The following is a 20,065-nucleotide window of genomic DNA, read 5'->3' as shown; positions in this document are numbered from 1 at the left end:
CATCACACCAAGAAACACTGTGGATCGCTGGCTGTTGTCAGAGCCCCACAGGTTTCAGAGCAAGGCTGGCCCTGCTGATGCCTTCATTCTGACTTCTAGCCTCCAAAACTGCGAGACAGTAGGTTTCTGTTGTTCAAGCCAGCCGGTCTGCGGTACTTTGTTAACGGTAGCCTTGGCATACTGGGGCCAGGAGAGATCATTCCGGTGAGTTGCATAAATCAAGAAAACCTTCTAGAGGCAAGGACTTGGGGGCTCGTGGCTTTCCCGTGCTTCTACGGGCTCAGCCTCCACTGGCGAGGAAAAGCCACGGCAATCAGTGCTGGACATGACACCCAGGTGAGAAAAAGAAAATGGGACCGTGTTCAACCAGGATGAATAGTCTGGAAATCATCTTGGAGGGAATCAGAGAGGCTCATGAGGAAGAAGATTCACAGGGGTCAAGTAATTAGCTTCAGACACGTGGAAGATTATCTGTCACATAGAAGAGAGGAGATAGATTGTCTGCGTCCCTAAAGGGCAAACTTGGTTCAACATGGATGGGCAGATTTCAGCTCAAAATCAGGAAACAGTAAGCGCCTCATCGGTGGCAGATTGGATTATCAGTCTCATGCCCTCCTTTTGTCACGCGTGGGGCACTGGAGTGCGTGGAGTACTTTTTCCTACCCCGTTGATGTTGCTCTTGGCCATGTGGCTTGTTTCGGCCAATGGAATTTGGCAGACATTATTTAAGTAGAAGTTTTTATATGTGTGTGTACTTTGGCTTGCCCCTCCTGTCACCTACTGTCAGAAGAGCACTCACGAGAGTGTATGGATATACAGAGCAGACTTTAACTCAACCTGAAACCTAGAGTCCAGCTCAAACTACCCTCAGCCTGAAGGCAAACTTCCCCAATCAAACTGCACCCCTGTAAGCAAACAAACAAAAACAAAAACAACAAACAAACACAACACCACACCCCAAAACAAAACTTGCTGGTTATTTTTAAGCCACAGAGTGCTTTTTTTTTTTGAATGGAAGGGGAGTCTTGATGGGACTTTATTATGTTATTATTTATTATCCCAGATTTTACTCAATTAGCTTGTTTTATTTATTTATGTTTAATGTTTTATTTTGAAATGATTTCAAAATTACAGGAAAAAATAATAAAAACCCATTGTTCTAGTTTGCTAGCTGCCAGAATGCAATATACTAGAAATGTAATGGCTTTTAAAAAGGGGAACTTAATAAGTTGCTGGTTTACAGTTCTAAGGCCGAGAAAATGTCCCAATTAAAACAAGTCTATAGAAATGTCCAATCAAAGGCATCCAGGGAAAGATACCTTGGTTCAAGAAGACCACTGAAGTTCAGGGTTTCTCTCTCAAGTGAGAAGGCACATGGTGAACACAGTCAGGGTTTCTCTCTCAGCTGGTAGGGCACATGGCAAACCCAGAGTCATCTGCTAGCTTTCTTTCCTGGCTTCCTGTTTTATGAAGCTACCGGAGGCGTTTTCCTTCTTCATCTCCAAAATGCTGGCTGGTGGAATCTCTGCTTCGTGGTGCTGTAGCATTTTCTGCTCTTTCTGAATCTCCTTCATTCTCCAAAATGTTTCCTCTTTTATAAAGGGACTCCAGAAACTGATCAAGACACACTCAAATGGGCGGAGACATGCCTCCAGCTAATCCAGTTTAACAACCACTACTGATTAAATCACATCTCCAGGGAGGTGATCTAATTACAGTTTCAAACATACAATGGTGAATAGGAATTAGAAGATGTGGCTGCCTTTACAAAATGGGATTAGGATTAAAACGGCTTTTCTAGGGTGCGTTTATCATTTCAAACCAGCACACCCATACAGGGAACCCCAACATATCCCACCCCTTCCCCACATACCCAGATCCACCAATTTTAACATTTTGCCACCTTTACCATATCATTCTATTTTCTTTCTGTCTGTCTTTCTCTATATATCTATTTTCTGAACATTTGAGAGCAAATTGCACACATCATTCTCCTTGAGCACATAATACTTCCATGTATATTTCCCATGAACAAGGATACTCATTAATGTAATCACCTTAAGTGCAGTTATCAAGTGCAGTTATCATGTTCAAGAAATTCAGTATTGATGTAAACCTTCCATTTTTTTGGTGGGGGGAGAAGCGCAGGGTCCAGGAATCATATCTGGGTCTCTCCTATGGCAGGGTAGAATTCTACCACTGAGCTACTGTTGCCCCACCTAAACCTTACATTCTTTATTCCAGTTTTTTCTTATGTGCTTTTGAGCCTTTTCTCCTCTATTCTTAGGTCCCATCCAGTATCCAGTATGTATTGCATTCAACTGTCATTATCTCTTTAGTTTACCTTTTTTAAAACTGTGTAAACATATATACAACTTAAATCTTTCCATTCTGGCCCCTTCCAAGCATACCATTCAGTGGGATTAATCACATTCATAATGTAAACTATTGGTTTGGGGATTATTTGTTACACAGCATTATTGCAGCAATAGCTAGCCAATACATGGTCACTAAAGGTAATCAAGTCTAGGCTTAAGACCTTATGATAGAAGATTGCAAAGGAGATTCTGGTGTTAGGTAGGTGTTAAAACTAGGACATCTTTAAGATCCCCCCTTCAGCCTTGAGATCCTGTGGTTTTATGGCATGTCCCAAAGGGCTTTGTGTTGACTGTGCTGTTGGAGGCTGGCACCCAGGAATCCTAGGGTAGAATCAAGATGGAAGTAAAATTGTAAGCTCCACACAGACCAACTCTGCACCTCCCACCTCAGCCAGATTACCGGTCAGGATCCACCAAGAACACATCCACTACTCTAAATCCGTAAAACAAACAGACAGAAGTTTAAATAGGAATCTGGTTACATTGAGAAGCCAAATAAGGAACGATGAGGTAACTAAATGAGGGACGATGAGGTAACCCAGAGATTACCAAAAAGATCAGCAGAAGCAGGGAGCTGTGACTGTTCCTGAGCTGGAGAGATAAGGGACAGAAGTGGCATTTCCAGACTGCAGGAGCTGGGGCTACCCTGTGAAAGCTGGAAGCATGGAGGGTCTACCTGCTGGGTGCTGGAAGCTCAGATGCGAGACAGCTGCTCCCCTCACCTTTTACCCTGACTGCATTTTTCATCCTTGGGGTCTCAGCTGAAAGGTTCCCTTATCAGAGATGCTTGCGGGAGACTGCCCGAGGCAGAGAGAGAGGGAGAGAAATGTCCCAGTTCCTGACTTCCTCCTGCCTCTCACTGGCTGAATCCCCTGGCACAGGAACTGGGAAATGCCTGGGTCCGCTCCCCACCCCCCACCCTGCTGTGATACAGAGAAGGGCAGGGGGCGGATGAGGAGTGGGGCTGGGGGAAACAGGCTGAGACCAGCATGTCACACTTGTGCGTGCCTTTGGCCAGCCTGTCCTTCCTGATCGATGGCTGTTTCACCCACCCGGTTGATTGTAAGATGCCCAGAGCATCTCATTCCATCCTCTCCACACATGCCCACATCCACTTTAGAAACAATTTCTGTGAGTTTTGCCTCCAAAATGCACTTGAATAAATATCCTTCCCATCATTTCTTCTGTCATCACCTGAACCACTGTAGCAGCCTCCTGAACTTGCCTGTTTTGTGATCCATTCTTCACCCAACAGCCAGAAAGAGATTTTTCAAGTATAAATCAGATCAGGTCATTCCTTTGGTTAAAGCCCATCAATAGCTGTCAAATTCAAACTCCTTTGCCCCACCTGGTCTTTCTCCTGCTTGCCTTTTCAAGTTCCCCCTGTACCGTGTCCTTCCTCTCTCACTGGGTTCCAGTCACTTTCTGGTCTTTCCTCAGTCTTTAGAAGCAGGCGGAATCTTTGCTGCCTGTTTTAGTTGCGAAAGCTGCTGAAATGCAATATAGAAATGTATTGGCTGTTTTTCTTTCTTTCTTTCTTTCCTTTTCTTTTTTTTTTGAGTGGGCAGGTACTGGGAAATGAACCCGGGTCTCCAGCCACCGTGTATTGGCTTTTATAAAGGGGATTTATTAAGTTAAAATTTTACAGTTCTAAGGCTATAAAAATGTCTAAACTAAGGTACCTAGATAGAGATACCTTGACTCAATGAAGGTCAATTCCTGTCTGGGGTTTCTCCGTCACACAGGAAGGCTGGCATCTGCTGGTCCTTGTTACCAGTTGTGTTGCTTTCCAACTTCTGTTTTCAGTGGCTTCCTCTCTAAGCGTCCGTGGGTCCTCACTTAGCTGCTCTGGGGCAAAACTCTGGGTTTCATCTCTTAGCTTTGTATCTCCCAGGGCTGGAGCTTTCTTCTTTCCCAGCTTCTGGGTTCAAATGGTTGTCTCCACTCCTTCTACCTCTCTGGAGGTCTGCTTCTGTGTTGGTTCTGAAGCAAGTGTGTTTTCCCCAAAATGTCTCCCCTTTTAAAGGACTCCAGTAAACTAGTCAAGACCCACCTTTAATGGGTGGAGTAACAGCTCCATCTAATCGAAAGCTCACACCCACAATTGGGTGTGTCATGTATTCATGGAGTCATTTTATCAAAAGCCCACACCCACAGTTGAGTGGGCCAATTTTCATGGAAACAATCTAGTCAAAGTTTCCACCCTCAACAATAGGTTTGGTTCTGTAAGATTGGATCAGGATTGAAAGAAAATGGCTCTTCAGGGGGCACACAGTTTCAAACCAGAACACTGCCCCAGGACCTTTGCACCCACTGCTCCCCCACCTTTTGTCCTGACTGCATTTAAAAAAAATTTATTTATTAATTTAAAAATTAAGAAACCAAATAAAACATTGACATATATAATCAGTAATTCACAATATCATCACTTAGTTGCATATTCATCATTTCTTAGAACATTTGCATTAATTCAGAAAAAGAAATAAAAAGACAATAGAAAAAGAAATAAAACGAATACAGGAAAGAAAAAAAAAGATCATACCGACCATACCCCTTACCCCTCACTTTCACTGATCACTGGCATTTCAAACTAAATTTATTTTAACATTTGTTCCCCCTATTATTTATTTTTATTCCATATGTTCTACTTGTCTGTTGATGAGGTAGATAAAAGGAGCATCAGACACATGGTTTTCACAATCACACAGTAACATTGTGACAGCTGTATCATTATTCAATCATCATCAAGAAACATGGCTACTGGAACACAGCTCCACATTTTCAGGTAGTTCTCTCCAGCCTCTCCATTACATCTTGAATAACAAGATGATATCTACTTGATGCATAAGAATAACCTCCAGGATAACCTCTAGACTCTGTTTGGAATCTCTCAGCCATTGACACTTTGTCTCATTTCACTCTTCCCCCTTTTGGTCGAGAAGGTTTTCTCAATCCCTTGATGCTAAGTCTCAGCTCATTCTAGGGTTTTTCTCAATCCCTTGATACTGAGTCTCAGCTCACTCTAGGATCTCTGTCCCACGTCGCCAGGAAGGTCCACACCTCTGGGAGTCATGTCCCACGTAGACAGGGGGAGGGTGGTGAGACTGCTCGTCTTGTTGGCTGGAGAGAGAGGCCACATCTGAGTAACAAAAGAGGCTCTCTTGGGGGTGACTCTTAGGCCTAAATTTTAAGTAGACTTGACCTATCCTTTGCGGGGTTACGTTTCATATGAACAAACCCCAAGACTGGGGGCTCAGCCTATAGCATTGGTTGTCCACACTGCTTGTGAGAATATCAAGAATTCAACTTGGGGAACTTGAATTTCTCCCCCGTTCTCACCAATCCCCGAAGAGGGCTTTGCAAATACTTTTCCACTCACTGATCGAATCACTCTGGGATTCATCGGGGCATCACTATGGACAAACCAACAAAATCTCATGTCCTACCTGAGATTCCAAGTACTTATGGCATTCAATCAAACTATCTACATAAGTTATATTAGGAAATGTACTAGTCAAAATATAAATTTTGTAACAAATAAACTTTTGCTTTAGTCTCACACATAAGGTGACATTTTAAAATATTAATTACCATCTATTTTCAGTACCCTGCAATAATGACATTCCTTTGTTCTTCCTCATGCAAACACATTTTTAAATATGTACCTTGTACATTTCACTATTATTAACACTCTAGGCATTCCTAGATTATACCATCTCAATCTTTAACATCTATCTTTCTTTCTGATTTCATTTATGTCCCCAGCGCTCCTCCCTCTATCATTCTCACATGCAGCTTCATTCAGTGTTTTAACATAATTGTACTACAGTTAGGTAGTGTTGTGCTGTCCATTTCTGAGTTTTTGTATCCAGTCCTGTTGCACAGTCTGTATCCCTTCAGCCCCAATTACCCAATATCTTGCCCTATTTCTGTCTCCTGATGGTCTCTGTTACCAACGACATATTCCAAGTTTATTCACTAATGTCAGTTCATATCAGTGAGACCATACAGTATTTGTCCTTTAGTTTTTGGCTAGTCTCACTCAGCATAATGTTCTCAAGGTCCATCCATGTTGTTACATACTTCATAAGTTTATTCTGTCTTAAAGCTGCATAATATTCCATCATATGTATATACCACAGTTTGTTTAGCCACTCGTCCATTGATGGACATTTTGGCTATTTCCATCTCCTTGCAATTGTAAATAATGCTACTATAAACATTGGTGTGCAAATGTCCGTTTGTGTCTTTGCCCTTATGTCCTCTGAGTAGATACCTAGCAGTGGTATTGCTGGGTCATATGGCAATTCTATATTCAGCTGTTTGTAGAACCGCCAAACTGCCTTCCACAGCAGTTGCAACATTTGACATTCCCACCAACAGTGAATAAGTGTGCCGCTTTCTCCACATCCTCTCCAGCACTTGTCATTTTCTGTTTTGTTGATGATGGCCATTCTGGTGGGTGTGAGATGATATCTCAGTGTGGTTTTGATTCGCATTTCTCTAATGGCCAGGGATGTTGAGCATCTCTTCATGTGCCTTTTGGCCATTTGTATTTCCTCTTCTGAGAGGTGTCTGTTCAAGTCTTTTTCCCATTTTGTAATTGGATTGGCTGTCTTTTTGTTGTTGAATTGAACAATCTCTTTATAAATTCTGGATACTAGACCTTTATCTGATATGTCATTTCCAAATATTGTCTCCCATTGTGTAGGCTGTCTTTTTACTTTCTTGATGAAGTTCTTTGATGCACAAAAGTGTTTAATTTTGAGGAGTTCCCATTTCTTTCTTTCTTTCTTCAGTGCTTTTGCTTTGGGTGTAAGGTCTATAAAACCGCCTCCAATTATAAGATTTATAAGATATTTCCCTACATTTTCCTCTAACTGTTTTATGGTCTTAGACCTAATGTTTAGGTCTTTGATCCATTTTGAGTTACTTTTGTATAGGGTGTGAGATACGGGTCCTCTTTCATTCTTTTGCATATGGATATCCAGTTCTCTAGGCACCATTTATTGAAGAGACTGTTCTGTCCCAGGTGAGTTGGCTTGACTGCCTTATCAAAGATCAAATGTCCATAGAAGAGAGAGTCTATATCTGAACACTCTATTTGATTCCATTGGTCAATATATCTATCTTTATGCCAGTACCATGCTGTTTTGACCACTGTGGCTTCATAATATGCCTTAAAGTCAGGCAGCGTGAGACCTCCAGCTTCGTTTTTTTTCCCTCAAGGTACTTTTAGCAATTCAGGGCACCCTGCCCTTCCAGATAAATTTGTTTATTGGTTTTTCTATTTCTGAAAAGTAAGTTGTTGGGATTTTGATTGGAATTGCATTGAATCTGTAAATCAGTTTATGTAGAATTGACATCTTAACTATATTTAGTCTTCCCATCCATGAGCACAGTATGCCCTTCCCTCTATTTAGGTCTTTTGTGATTTCTTTTAACAGTTTCTTGTAGTTTTCTTTATATAGGTCTTTTGTCTCTTTAGTTAAATTTATTCCGAAGTATTTTATTCTTTTAGTTACAATTGTAAATGGAATCTGTTTCTTGATTTCCCCCTCAGACTGTTCATTACTACTGTATAGAAATACTACAGATTTTTGAATGTTGAACTTGTAACCTGCCACTTTGTTGTACTTGTTTATTAGCTCTAGTGGTTTTGCTGTGGAGTTTTCAGGGCTTTTGACATATAGTATCATATCATCTGCAAACAGTGATAGTTTTACTTCTTCCTTTCCAATTTTGATGCCTTGTATTTCTTTTTCTTGTCTAATTGCTCTGTCTAGAACTTCCAACACAATGTTGAATAATAGTGGTGATAGTGGACATCCTTGTCTTGTTCCTGATCTTAGGGGGAAAGTTTTCAGTTTTTCCCCATTGAGGATGATATTAGCTGTGGGTTTTTCATATATTCCCTTTATCATTTTAAGGAAGTTCTTTTGTATTCCTATCCTTTGAAGTGTTTTCAACAGGAAAGGATGTTGAATCTTGTCAAATGCCTTCTCTGCATCAATTGAGATGATCATGTGATTTTTCTGCTTTGATTTGTTGATATGGTGTATTACATTAATTGATTTACTTATGTTGAACCATCCTTGCACACCTGGGATGATCCTACTTGGTCATGATGTATAATTCTTTTAATGTGTTTCTGGATTCGATTTGCTAGAATTTTGTTGAGGATTTTTGCATCTATATTCATTAGAGAGATTGGTCTGTAGTTTTCTTTTTTTTGTAATATCTTTGTCTGGTTTTAGTATGAGGGTGATGTTGGCTTCATAGAATGAATTAGGTAGTTTTCCCTCCACTTCAATTTTTTTGAAGAGTTTGGTCAGGATTGGTACTAATTCTTTCTGGAATGTTTGGTAGAATTCACATGTGAAGCCATCTGGTCCTGGACTTTTCTTTTTAGGAAGCTTTTTAATGACTGATTCAATTTCTTTACTTGTGATTGGTTTGTTGAGGTCATCTATTTCTTCTTGAGTCACAGTTGGTTGTTCATGCCTTTTCAGGAACCCGTCCATTTCCTCTAAATTGTTGTATTCATTAGTGTGAAGTTGTTCATAGTATCCTGTTATTACCTCCTTTATTTCTGTGGGGTCCGTGGTTATGTCTCCTCTTCCATTTCTGATCTTATTTATTTGCATCCTCTCTCTTCTTCTTTTTGTCAGTCTTGCTGAGGGCCCATCAATTTATTGATTTTCTCATAGAACCAACTTCTGGTTCTATTGATTTTCTTAATTGTTTTCATGTTCTCAATTTCATTTATTTCTGCTCTAATCTTTGTTATTTCTTTCCTTTTGCTTGCTTTGGGGTTAGTTTGCTGTTCTTTCTCCAGTTATTCCAAGTGGACAGTTAATTCCTGCATTTTTGCCCTTTCTTCTTTTTTGATATAGGCATTTAGGGCAATAAATTTCCCTCTTAGCACTGCCTTTGCTGCATCCCATAACTTTTGATATGTTGTGTTTTCATTTTCATTTGCCTTGAGATATTTACTGATTTCTCTTGTAATTTCTTCCTCGACCCACTGATTGTTTAAGAGTGTGTTGTTGAGCCTCCACATATTTGTGAATTTTCTGGCACTCTGCCTATTATTGATTTCAAACTTCATTCCCTTCTGATCTGAGAAAGTGTTTTGTATGACTTCAATCTTTTTAAATTTGTTGAGACTTGCTTTGTGACCCACAATATAGTCTATCTTTGAGAATGATCCATGAGCACTTGAGAAAAAGGTGTATCCTGCTGTTGTGGGGTGTAATGTCCTATAAATGTCTGTTAAGTCTAGCTCATTTATTGTAATATTCAAATTCTCTGTTTCTTTATTAATCCTCTGTCTAGATGTTCTGTCCATTGATGAGAGTGGGGAATTGAAGTCTCCAACTATTATGGTAGATGTGTCTATTTCCCTTTTCAGTGTTTGCAGTGTTTGCCTCATGTATTTTGGGGCATTCTGGTTTGGTGCATAAATATTCATGATTGTTATGTCTTCATATTGAATTGTTCCTTTTATTAGTACATAGTATCCTTCTTTGACTCTTTTAACTGTTTTACATTTGAAGTCTAATCTGTTGGATATTAGTATAATTACTACTGCTCTTTTCTGGTTGTTATTTGCATGAAATATCTTTTCCTAACCTTTCACTTTCAACCTATGTTTATCTTTGGGTCTAAGATGTGTTTCCTGTAGACAGCATATAGAAGGATCCTGTTTTTTAATCCATTCTGCCAGTCTATGTCTTTTGATTGGGGAGTTCAATCCATTAACATTTAGTGTTATTACTGTACGGGTAGTACTTTCTTCTGCCATTTTGCCTTTTGGATTTTATATGTCATATCTAATTTTCCTTCTTTCTACACTCTTCTCCACACCTGTTTCTTTTGTGTTTTTGTATCTGTCTCTAGTGCTCTCTTTAGTATTTCTTGCAGAGCTGGTCTCTTGGTCACAAAATCTCTCAGTGATTTTTTGTCTGAAAATGTTTTAATTTCTCCCTTATTTTTGAAGGACAATTTTGCTGGGTACAGAATTCTTGGTTGGCAGTTTTTCTCTTTTAGTAATTTAAATATATCATCCCACTGTCTTCTCGCCTCCATGGTTTCTGCTGAGAAATCTACACATAGTCTTATTGGGTTTCCCTTGTATGTGATGGATTGTTTTTCTCTTGCTGCTTTCAAGATCCTCTCTTTCTCTTTGATCTCTGACATTCTGACTAGTAAGTGTCTTGGAGAACGTATATTTGGATCTATTCTCTTTGAGGTATGCTGCACTTCTTAGATCTGTAATTTTAGGTCTTTCATAAGAGTTGGGAAATTTTCAGTGATAATTTCTTCCATTAGTTTTTCTCCTCCTTTTCCCTTCTGTTCTCCTTCTGGGACACCCACAACACTTACATTTGTCCGCTTCATATTATCATTCAATTCCCTGAGTCTCTGCTCATATTTTTCCATTTTTTACCTATAGTTTCCATTTCTTGTTGGATTTCAGATGTTCTGTCCTCCAGTTCACTAATCCTAACCTCTGTCTCTTGAAATCTGCCATTGTAGGTTTCCATGTTTTTTTTTTATCTCTTCTGCTGTTCCTTTTATTCCCATAAGTTCTGTGATTTGTTTTTTCAGACTTTCCATTTCTTCTTTTTGTTCATTCCTTGCCTTCTTCATATCCTCCCTCAATTCATTGATTTGGTTTTTGATGAGGTTTTCCATGTCTGTTTGTATATTCTGAATTAGTTGTTTCAGCTCTTGTATTTCATTTGAACTATTGGTTTGTTCCTTTGACTGGGCCATATCTTCAATTTTCCTGGTGTGATTTGTTATTTTTTGCTGGCGTCTAGACATTTAATTACCTTAATTAGTTTATTCTGGAGATTGCTTTCACTTCTCTCACCTAGGGTTTTCTTGCTAGATGAATTTGTTGTCTATCTGTTCTTTGACCTTCAGTTCAGCTTTTTCTGGACCTCTAGCTTAGGTTTTGTTTAACAGAGGATAATTTTTTAGTTCTTTTTTCTTGTTTCTTGCCCTGCTTGTATGGTGTCTTTTTCCTCCCCACCCTTAGGAGTGTCAAGGTAGGTATTATAGATTCCAGCCGGTTTTCCCGGACTAAACTGGCCTCCTATCAGGGGGAAGGAGTCATCTGCATCAGTTTTCCCTGAGGATGAGACTCAGCAGGTTAAAAGACTTTCCTGTGAAGTCTCTGGGCTCTGTTTTTCTTATCCTGCTCAGTATGTGGCGCTTGTCTGCCTGCGGATCCCATGAGCAAAAGATGTTGCGGCACATTTAACTTTGGAAGACTCTCCCTGCTGGGGGGGTGGGGGGGGTGGAGACAGAGGAGAGGTTGTAGGCTGGTTTTAATGGCTTCAAACTGCCAAGCCCTGGGGTCTGAATTCCTTGAGGGAGGGATTCCACCTGCGTTGGGCTTCACCCCTCCCCTGGGGAAGGCACAGGTGGGAGACAACCCTGAAAGCAGCCTGTTTCTGCCTATGCCTGGGGCAGTTACAGCCCGAGAAGTCCCACGCTGAATCCAGAAGCTGCCAAGTCTCCGTAGAAACACAGCCACTAAAACCTCCCTTTCCTCCCCTTTCCTCTTTTTCCGTGAGCCCAATGAGTGACCTCCGCCTTGACCAGGTTCACCTGAGCTGGGGGCCTATTTTTAGTAGTCAGAATTTGTAAATTAATGCCACAATTGGTGTTTGGTTGGACTCAGCCCCTGCTGCTGTTAGAGTCTCTTTCCTTTCCCTCTGGGAAGCAGCCTGTGGGGGAGGGGCGCTGGCCACCGTGGCTTGGGGAACTCACCGTTCTGTGGGGGCTCGCAGCCGGTCCAGCTGGTCCAGACTGGGGTACGCTGTGTGTCCGGTCACTGACGTGACTCCGGGAGCTGTTCGGTACTGTTTCTGGTTATTTAGTAGTTGTTTTGGAGGACGAACTAAAACGCGCACATTGCTAAGCCACCATCTTGGCCACCTATCCCTGACTGCATTTTTCATCCTTTGGATCTCAGCTGAAATGTGACCGTATCAGAGATGCCCTTATTGGTTGCCCTCCCACTGTTGTATCCTCCCAAATGATGCCCTCTGGTTACCACCCTCTGAATTTCCTCATAGGCCTTGTGACAAGCTGTAACTGCTTTATTCACATGGTGCTTTGTCTGTTGTCTGCCTCCCAGACTAGAATGTAATCTTTCTGAGAACAGGGTTGTACCTTTCTCCACGCCTGATACATGGATGATGCTCAACAAATGTGGTCGAATCAATTATGAATGGGCAAGAGAGTGGGGCTGAGAGGGGCCAGGGGACCCAGCGACACTCAGCTTGATTTCTGGGAAAGAAGAGTCAGAATTTTCGTGAGTGGCGAAGGGCCAGGCAGAGCAGGTGAGGAGGCTGCGTGGAGTGCTGGTGAAGCCCACTCCTCTGTCCCATCACACTCGATGGCTAGAGCTCAGGGAGTGGAAAGGTGCTAAATAAAGCCCAGCTCTCATTATCTCTGGTCTTCTGATTACCAGGTACTTAGACTGTAGTTACACAGTCAGCGGTGATGAGCTGTAATTGCAGTTGTTTTCCATGGTTATTTTTTCCTCTGGAAAATAAAGTGATACCTGTAATTTCCCCTAGGCCATGTTGCAGTGTGCCATCTCTGGTGGAGGTTGAGTGGCCTTGGTGCCCTTATGCAGAGGGGCTTTTCCTTTACCTCCTTGGTGAGTGGGTGGGCTGGCTGGGGGTCAGAGTCTCTATGTCCTGGTTGCTTGGTGCTTCTGGACCTCTGTCTTCCCATTTAGAAAATGGACGTTGTGTTGGGACTTGAAGGGATGGGGGAGGTGAGGTGGGCGGGAATTGAACTCCAGTAGGGTCTGCAGACCTTGAGGGAGGGGCTCACAAGGGTAGATCTAAACAAGCAGGGTAGAGAATTGGGCCCAGCACTCAGCAGAAAGAGGTAACAGGGCCTCCCTCCACCTGGTTCAGCTCAGAGGCCCCTCAACCTCCACCAACTTCGTCCTGGCCCCCGTTTGCTAAAACCCTTGCTTCTGGCTCTAGGAATGACCATCAGGAGCCTGGAACCTGGGGACTCACTGGTTCCAATGCCCAGTGGTTGAGGGTATGAGCATAGGAGGAGTCCCCGACCTGGCTTTCAGGGGGGTCTGTGCTCCTGGCTCCCCAAGTTGTCCCGATTGAGTTTTCCATTAGGACACTGCTATCTATGCGGTGATGCTGGATGATAGCAGCTTTTGCTGCTATGCTCAGTGGATTCCCTATGCCGTGCCCAGTGGGTCTCCTATGCTGTGCTCAGTGGGTCTCCTATGCTGTGCCCAGTGGGTTTCCTATGCTGTGCTTGGTGGATTTCCTGTGCTGTGCTCAGTGGGTCTCCTATGCTGTGCCCAGTGGGTCTCCTATGCTGTGCTCGGTGGATTTCCTGTGCTGTGCTCAGTGGGTCTCCTATGCTGTGCTCAGTGGATTTCCTGCTGGCTATGCTAGGGACTGAGTAGCTCTGCAAGACATTGTTTTAATGGGAAGATGTATTCCAAGCTTTCCAGCTCCAAAGAGCAGATTTTCAAAGCATCTTTTGAGCCCAGCATATTCCCAGGGTGGGGATAGCCTGTGCTGGTTTTCCGGCTCAGAAAGACAGGCAGGCAGAGACCAGCAGGGTGCCGGGCCTGCTTCTTTCCTCCCAGCTGCCTCTGCTGCTGATTTCTCTGCTCCATCCCCCTCTGAAGCTGACTCTGTTCTCCTGCGTCTCCCACTCTGTACCCAGCAGGCCCACCCGTCACTGGAGGTTTGCTTGGGCTGTAACGTGGGAAGACGGAATATACAGAGGCTCTCTCGTGAACCACCCTTTCCTTTTCTTTCTTAACCTAGACCTTGAAGAAGACAAACTCCCCACCTGGTTATGAATGATGAGTCGTCCCTCACACACAGGTCTGAAGAAAGATTTATTTACTGAGAATACATGTCTGGAGTCTGACCCGGGTCCTCTGGGCCTCACATCCAACGGCCATGGCTCCATGGGAGCCGTGTCTTGGCTTTCTCCCCAGGGAGCCTCTGAGTGGAGGGTGCAGCGGGGACTCTGCAGGGACCTTGCTTGGTCCACCTGCACATGCAAAGTTGGTCACAATGTCCTTGGGGCAAAGGCCAAACGCTCTGGCCTCCGGCCCTTGCAGGGCACAATTCTAGAGGCATTCCGGACCATTTAGGGGGTCCCGGAGGAAAGGAGCTCACGGTGGTAGTCTCAGTGCTGCCCCATACGCTGGCTTTTCTTCTTCACTATCTCCTTCTCCTACTTCCTTCTTACCTGCTCCCCAGATCACCAACCAAATAAAACACCCACACGCATGTCCTCATCTCAGCTTTTGGGGGGACCCTGGCAGAGACACCTACATTTCAGAAGGTCACCCGGTCTCAGAGGCTGATGCTCCAGGAGCCGGCTTGCGGGTGGGAGGAAGGTGGTGATGGAGGACGAGGGAGCAAGGGACAGAGCTGGGACTCGGGCTGGACACCTGGGGAGGCCTATGGTCACCCCACCCTGCCCCCAGCCCGAAATCCTAAAACATCCCTATTCTTCCCTTGGCCCGAATTGACACTCAATCTGGGCATCTTCAAGTCATTTATCATTCTTAACGTGACTCCTTTATCTTCCTTAAAAATGGTTCTCCTTTTCTCCAGCCCTGGACACCTGGCTTCTCTGGGATGTTGTGGTCTGCAGCTAGAACCATCCAGCCTCGGAGAGGGGAGGCAGAGAGCACCCCTGACCCAATTCTTTAACCAGCTCATGGTGATATCAACAGGGAGAAGGTAAGACCCGAGCACTGCTCCTTGCACAGGGCCTTGTGTTTGCTGCATACAATGGAAGAAAATGCGCTGCAGAAGAAACAAAGCATGTGATAGCAGCAGCCAGTCTCTTTGGCATTTGGTTCTCATGCCTTTATGCCCTGTATGTTTTTCTCTTTTAATGGTTGTGCTCTCAGGCTAGGCAGGGCTGGGGCACAGAGGAAGGCTCTGAGGTACAGAGAGAGTGGGATGTGCTCAGTCGCCATGGGGAACAAAAAAGCAAAGAGGAGCTAATGTTTGGAGGTTCCAGGTCAGTACTCAGTCCTGACGACTCAGGTGGGGATAGCTCCAAAGGCAATGGAGCAGAAGGGATGAGAAGTCTGTAGGGTGACCTTACCTGCCCCTCCTGTTTTGGCAGAGAGGGCATGGCAGTGACCTGAGCCCCTGGGTCCAGTGGGTTCAAGGTGGCCCATGACGGGGGCATTTTTGAATTGGACAGGATAGGACTATGGAGGAAGGCAGTGCTCAGACGTGGGTGGGCATGGAGAGGTGCTGCAGCCCTGTTCATCTGGCCTAGTTGGTGGATCTTGGTGTCATTTTCCCTGCCCCACCAGGGACCCCACCCAGCCCGGGTGCTCTGATGACTTACCTGGCTCCCAGAGCCTTTGGCTTCCACTTTCCTTGTGGCTCCTCAAACTGATCTGTTACTTTGCCCTGTTTATTCCTTCCACACTGGCACCTGGGATAGCCTGGGCTGCCCCAACTGTTGCCCTGTCCCACCTAACCCAGGTGCTAAGTATGGTGGCAGCACTGGCTGGACAGAAAGGAGGAAAGGATGAGACAAGCAGGAAGGGCATGGAATTAGCAGGACGTGGTGGTGGTGGGGGGAGCCCTGAGTGTGAAGGAAGTCCCTTGTTTTTAGGATTTATGCTCAAGCAGTTTTCTGAGCATCCTGCTAGTCTTTGAGATGGAAAAGACCCAGGTAGGGGAGACATGGGGGGAAATAGACAGGGTTAAAAACAAGTCAAAGGCCCAGCTTACTCCCTGGGTAGGTAAACCAGGCCTTCCTTTGGAAGTGGCCTCTCCTATTCTGGGATGGCCATCCCAAGAGTTTTTTCTAGCTTTCTTAGAGATAGGTGACCAACTCATCCCAGTTTGCCTGGGAGTCTTCTGGTTCTAGCCTCAAAAGTCCTGCATCCTGGGCCACGGTGGTTCAGCAGGCAAGAATGCTTGCCTGCCATGCCAGAGGACCCGGGTTCGATTCCCGGTGCCTGCCCATGTAAAAAAAAAAGTCCTGCATCCTGGAAACCCCCTCAATTCCAGGTAAACCAGTCCATTTGGTCACCCTACTTGGAAATCCCAGGGGACTGTGGCTGGGAAGTCACCAGGGAAAGCATCTGATGGTCGATTAAGGAAAGTGTATCTGGAGGCTGGGGCTCCCCAGGTACATGGAAGAGAGAAGCTCCTGGAGAAGATAAGTCAAGTCTAGGAGAAGAGGAGGTGAGGAGGGGCTGCAGGGCCCTGAAAGTGGAGGCTGGCTCCAGAGCTCTCTACGGCACACCCCTTCCCTTTCTTCTCACTGAGATGCAGCATCAGTTTCATCAAATTTAGATTAAAAGGTGTAATTTTGTTGGGACGCCTGCTGCTCCGAGATGCTGCTCTATTTTGCAGACGGAAGTCTCAGGGGTGCCTACCACTTCACCTCTGCATGTGGGACCCCTGTACCCGCCCCCATCCACTCTCTGCAGCTCCATCTCCCTGCCTGGCCTCTACAGGGGGTTTATCCACAGGCAGCCATCCTCTGGGAGCAGTAGGAAAGGTGGGCTTTCTCTTTTGGATTCCCCATTTCTTCTTTGTTTTCAGACCTACAGCCTTTGGGGAACTTCTGGCTGATAAGATGGGGGGTGAACCTTTGATCCAGGGAGGCCGCCTCCATTGCTAACAGCCCACATGGAAGCCAGTTCCTATAGGGCAGGGCCTGCTGCCTGTGTGTGTGTGTGTGCTTGTGCACATTGGAGACAGTGGCTTCATTAGGAGGCCCTAATGTGACAGAGGTGACAGGCTAATGCTAACTGCCATCTGCATGTGCAAATATTTCTGGGATAAAGAGACACAGCCTGGAAGGAGAAGCTGGAGACCACCCAGCCACGGGGAGTGGGCTGTCGGGAAGGCCCCCAGGGTCACCCTTTCCCCTTTTTCCCCAAGCACCACAGTGACCCCGGGCGTGTCTGAGTGTGGGAGTCCCACAGCCACCCCCCAGTCCCACTGTCTGCCGGGACCCCAGCAGAATTTTATATCTGAGCAATATTCTGGATTGTCTGAAAGTTTCCTATCAACCTCAGGAGGAGCCTGGTGCTGTTTAGCTTGGGAAATGCAACGAGGCTTTGTGAGACTCTGCTTACACCCAGACGGAAATTTTGAGGGAAACCCTGGAATGGCAGGCAACAGAGACTAAAAGAATTAGGCCAGGGCCCCCTTCTGTTCTTAAGGGTCAATTTATGCAGTTAATCAAGAAGCATTTATTTAGCATCTACTATGACCCAGAAACAGTTCTAGTTGTTTGGCATGTGTGGCAGCTCACTACTTTCATGGAGTTTCCATTCCTGTGGGATGTGAAACATAACAGTGAGCAAATTATGCTGTTTGTTAGAAGGTGATAAGTGTTACTGAAAAAGGGGGAAGTAGGCAGAGACTATGAGGAATGAGACTGGGTGGGGAGGTGGGATGGGTGAGGAGGCTGCAGTACAGATAAGTGCCCGGGGGAGGTGAATCTTGAAGGAATGAGCTGTGACCTCTGACACAGGCTCTGTGAGACCAGCCTTCATTTCTGCCAAGTACATGACAGCTCACCTCCCCTGCCCCGATGCCCTCCTCAGCCCGGCCCCATTGGTGAAGGAACTCAGCCCCAGTCCCCTGCAGGGAGATGACCTGGTCCCTGTTTTGTTTGCTAAAGTTGATGATATGTAAAGTGTCAGAAATGGACTGGCTTTTAACAATTGGGAATTATTAACTTACGCACTACCATTCTAAGGCAATGAAAATGTCTAAATTAAGGCAGCAACAGGACAATAGCCTCTTCTTGAAGAAAAGCTGCTGGCAATCCGGACTTCTCTGTTGTATGGTGACTGCAGCTGGTCCTGCTCTCCTGGGTGTCACTGCTTACAGCTTCTGGCTGCAGTGGCTTCCTCTCTCAGCTTCTGGGAGTGTGTCCTTGTCTCTCAGTTTCTCTGGCTCTCTTAGCTTCCTTGAATGTTTCTCTCTGTTTTCTGTATGCCTTTTATCCTCTTATAAAGGACTCCAGTAACAGGATTAAGAGCCCCCTTGAATGAGGTGGGTCATATCTCAATTGAGATAACCTAATCAAACAGTCCCACGTACAACAGGTCTGCACTCACAGGAATGGATTAAAAGAACAGAGCATTTTCTGGGGTACATAACAGGTTCAAACTACCACAGTCCCCTGTCTGTGCCACAGATGCAGTTCTCTAAGGAATCCCAGACTGGCTGTGGGATCCTAGAAGCCATCCCTTCTCCCTGACACCCATGACTTTGCTTTCATTCCCAGCCATGGTGCCCCTTCCCCGCCATCTTCCCCTATGAAAACATCCTCATAATGGGCATTTTATGCAAACACATTCAAAAAGCTGCAGTGCTCCGGGGAAGCCACCATAATCCTTTTGTGCAGTGTTTCTGATGGCTGCATTAATGATCTTCTCCAGATTACCCATTTCCTACCAACCATTAACACAGAAAGGAGGTGGGAAGAGGAGGAGGGAAAGAGGCAGGGGCTCTGCGGAGGGGACAGAGCAGTGCTCCAGCTGACAGCAGATGGGGCACTGCACCTGCCTCTGCTTCTCCATCTTGGGGTGAAGGACCTGGCATCTTTCCTGGGAACAGGGGTCCTTGACCCTTGCCCATCAGGGGTCCCGCTGGTTCTACTATCACAGGGAAGACGTCCAGCCTTGGACCTGGCCAGCAGCTGGGAGGCTTCCTTCTTCTTGGCTAGGGCAACTCTGATCCTGGGGCCAGTTTCCCAAGGGGACTGGAGAGTTGAATCTGTGCCTATTTTACAATTTGCTCAAGCTCACACAGGAAGTAAAGTGCCAGTGCCAAAATTTGAACCCACATCTCTCTAGATGCAACACTTGTCCCCTGGACCAAAGCCTTCTGCTTCTTCTGACCATCTCCTGGGGTGTGGCATTCCTTAGACCCCGCTATCTGAAAGATCCCTGATAACTCCTTGGCCTCTGCCACCCATGCCAGGACAAGGCTGAAGCAATAGCCTTCCCTCCCAAGGCATCCTGCTTCCTGCATCTGTCTCCACTGTCCCGCTTCTCCTGGATCAATGCTCCCTTCCCCTCTTTAGGACTCCAGGCTATGTCCAGCTGATGTGGCCCACTCTGGGCTCTGTGCAGACAGGAGCCTCTGGAAAGACCGACTCCAGGCCTTTGGAGGAACTGACCTCTGACCTCCAACCCCCGCCCTCCCACCCCCATTTCTGTTTCCGGCTGCCCTTATGAACCAGGGAAAGACGTGGCCCTCCTGCAGTAGGAAAGCGCAGTAAGATCTATGGGATTTAATAAAATCACCGGGACTCAGCACTACTGCAGTTTTCCGGTAACACCGCGGTCTTTGGGGAGGTAAATTTCTTTTTCTTTAATCCATTGTTTCTTAAGCAGGTGACCTATTCCGTGTTATTACAAGGAGGTTATTAGTACCATAAATCCTTCTGGTTCTACTTCTTCCATTTACATTAAATATAGTCTCTGTTATGGCGCCTAAATGAGCTTTCATAGGAGGAAATCTCTGCACAACTTAAAGGGGACGGGGAACATGAGTGAGGTTGGGGGATGGGAGGGCAAAAAATAAAAGGGTATGGAATGAAGGTTTCAGCCCCCAAAGAAGGAAGGGGCCCTGGGCTCCACCCCTTCCTGAGGT

The 20,065-nt window shown here is 45.2% G+C and overlaps 1 long non-coding RNA gene across 2 annotated transcripts in view; it reads left to right on the top strand.

Annotated features, from left to right (window-relative positions):
• LOC143685815 (uncharacterized) overlaps positions 1 to 20,065 on the top strand; it is a 77,931-nt gene that overhangs the window by 17,664 nt on the left and 40,202 nt on the right. The window contains exon 3 of one of the 2 annotated variants that reach the window (XR_013176755.1): positions 15,023 to 15,151. This is a non-coding gene — a long non-coding RNA (uncharacterized LOC143685815). Of the gene's footprint in view, positions 1 to 15,022; positions 15,152 to 19,646; positions 19,768 to 20,065 lie in introns of those variants that run through there. The other variant, XR_013176756.1, reaches the window with a different exon arrangement.

The sequence above is a fragment of the Tamandua tetradactyla genome, chromosome 6 (assembly GCF_023851605.1).
Source record: "Tamandua tetradactyla isolate mTamTet1 chromosome 6, mTamTet1.pri, whole genome shotgun sequence".
NCBI classification, from domain to species: Eukaryota; Metazoa; Chordata; class Mammalia; order Pilosa; family Myrmecophagidae; genus Tamandua; species Tamandua tetradactyla.
Note: the sequence above shows the minus strand (reverse complement) of the source record. Positions and strands in the feature narration are given on the sequence as shown.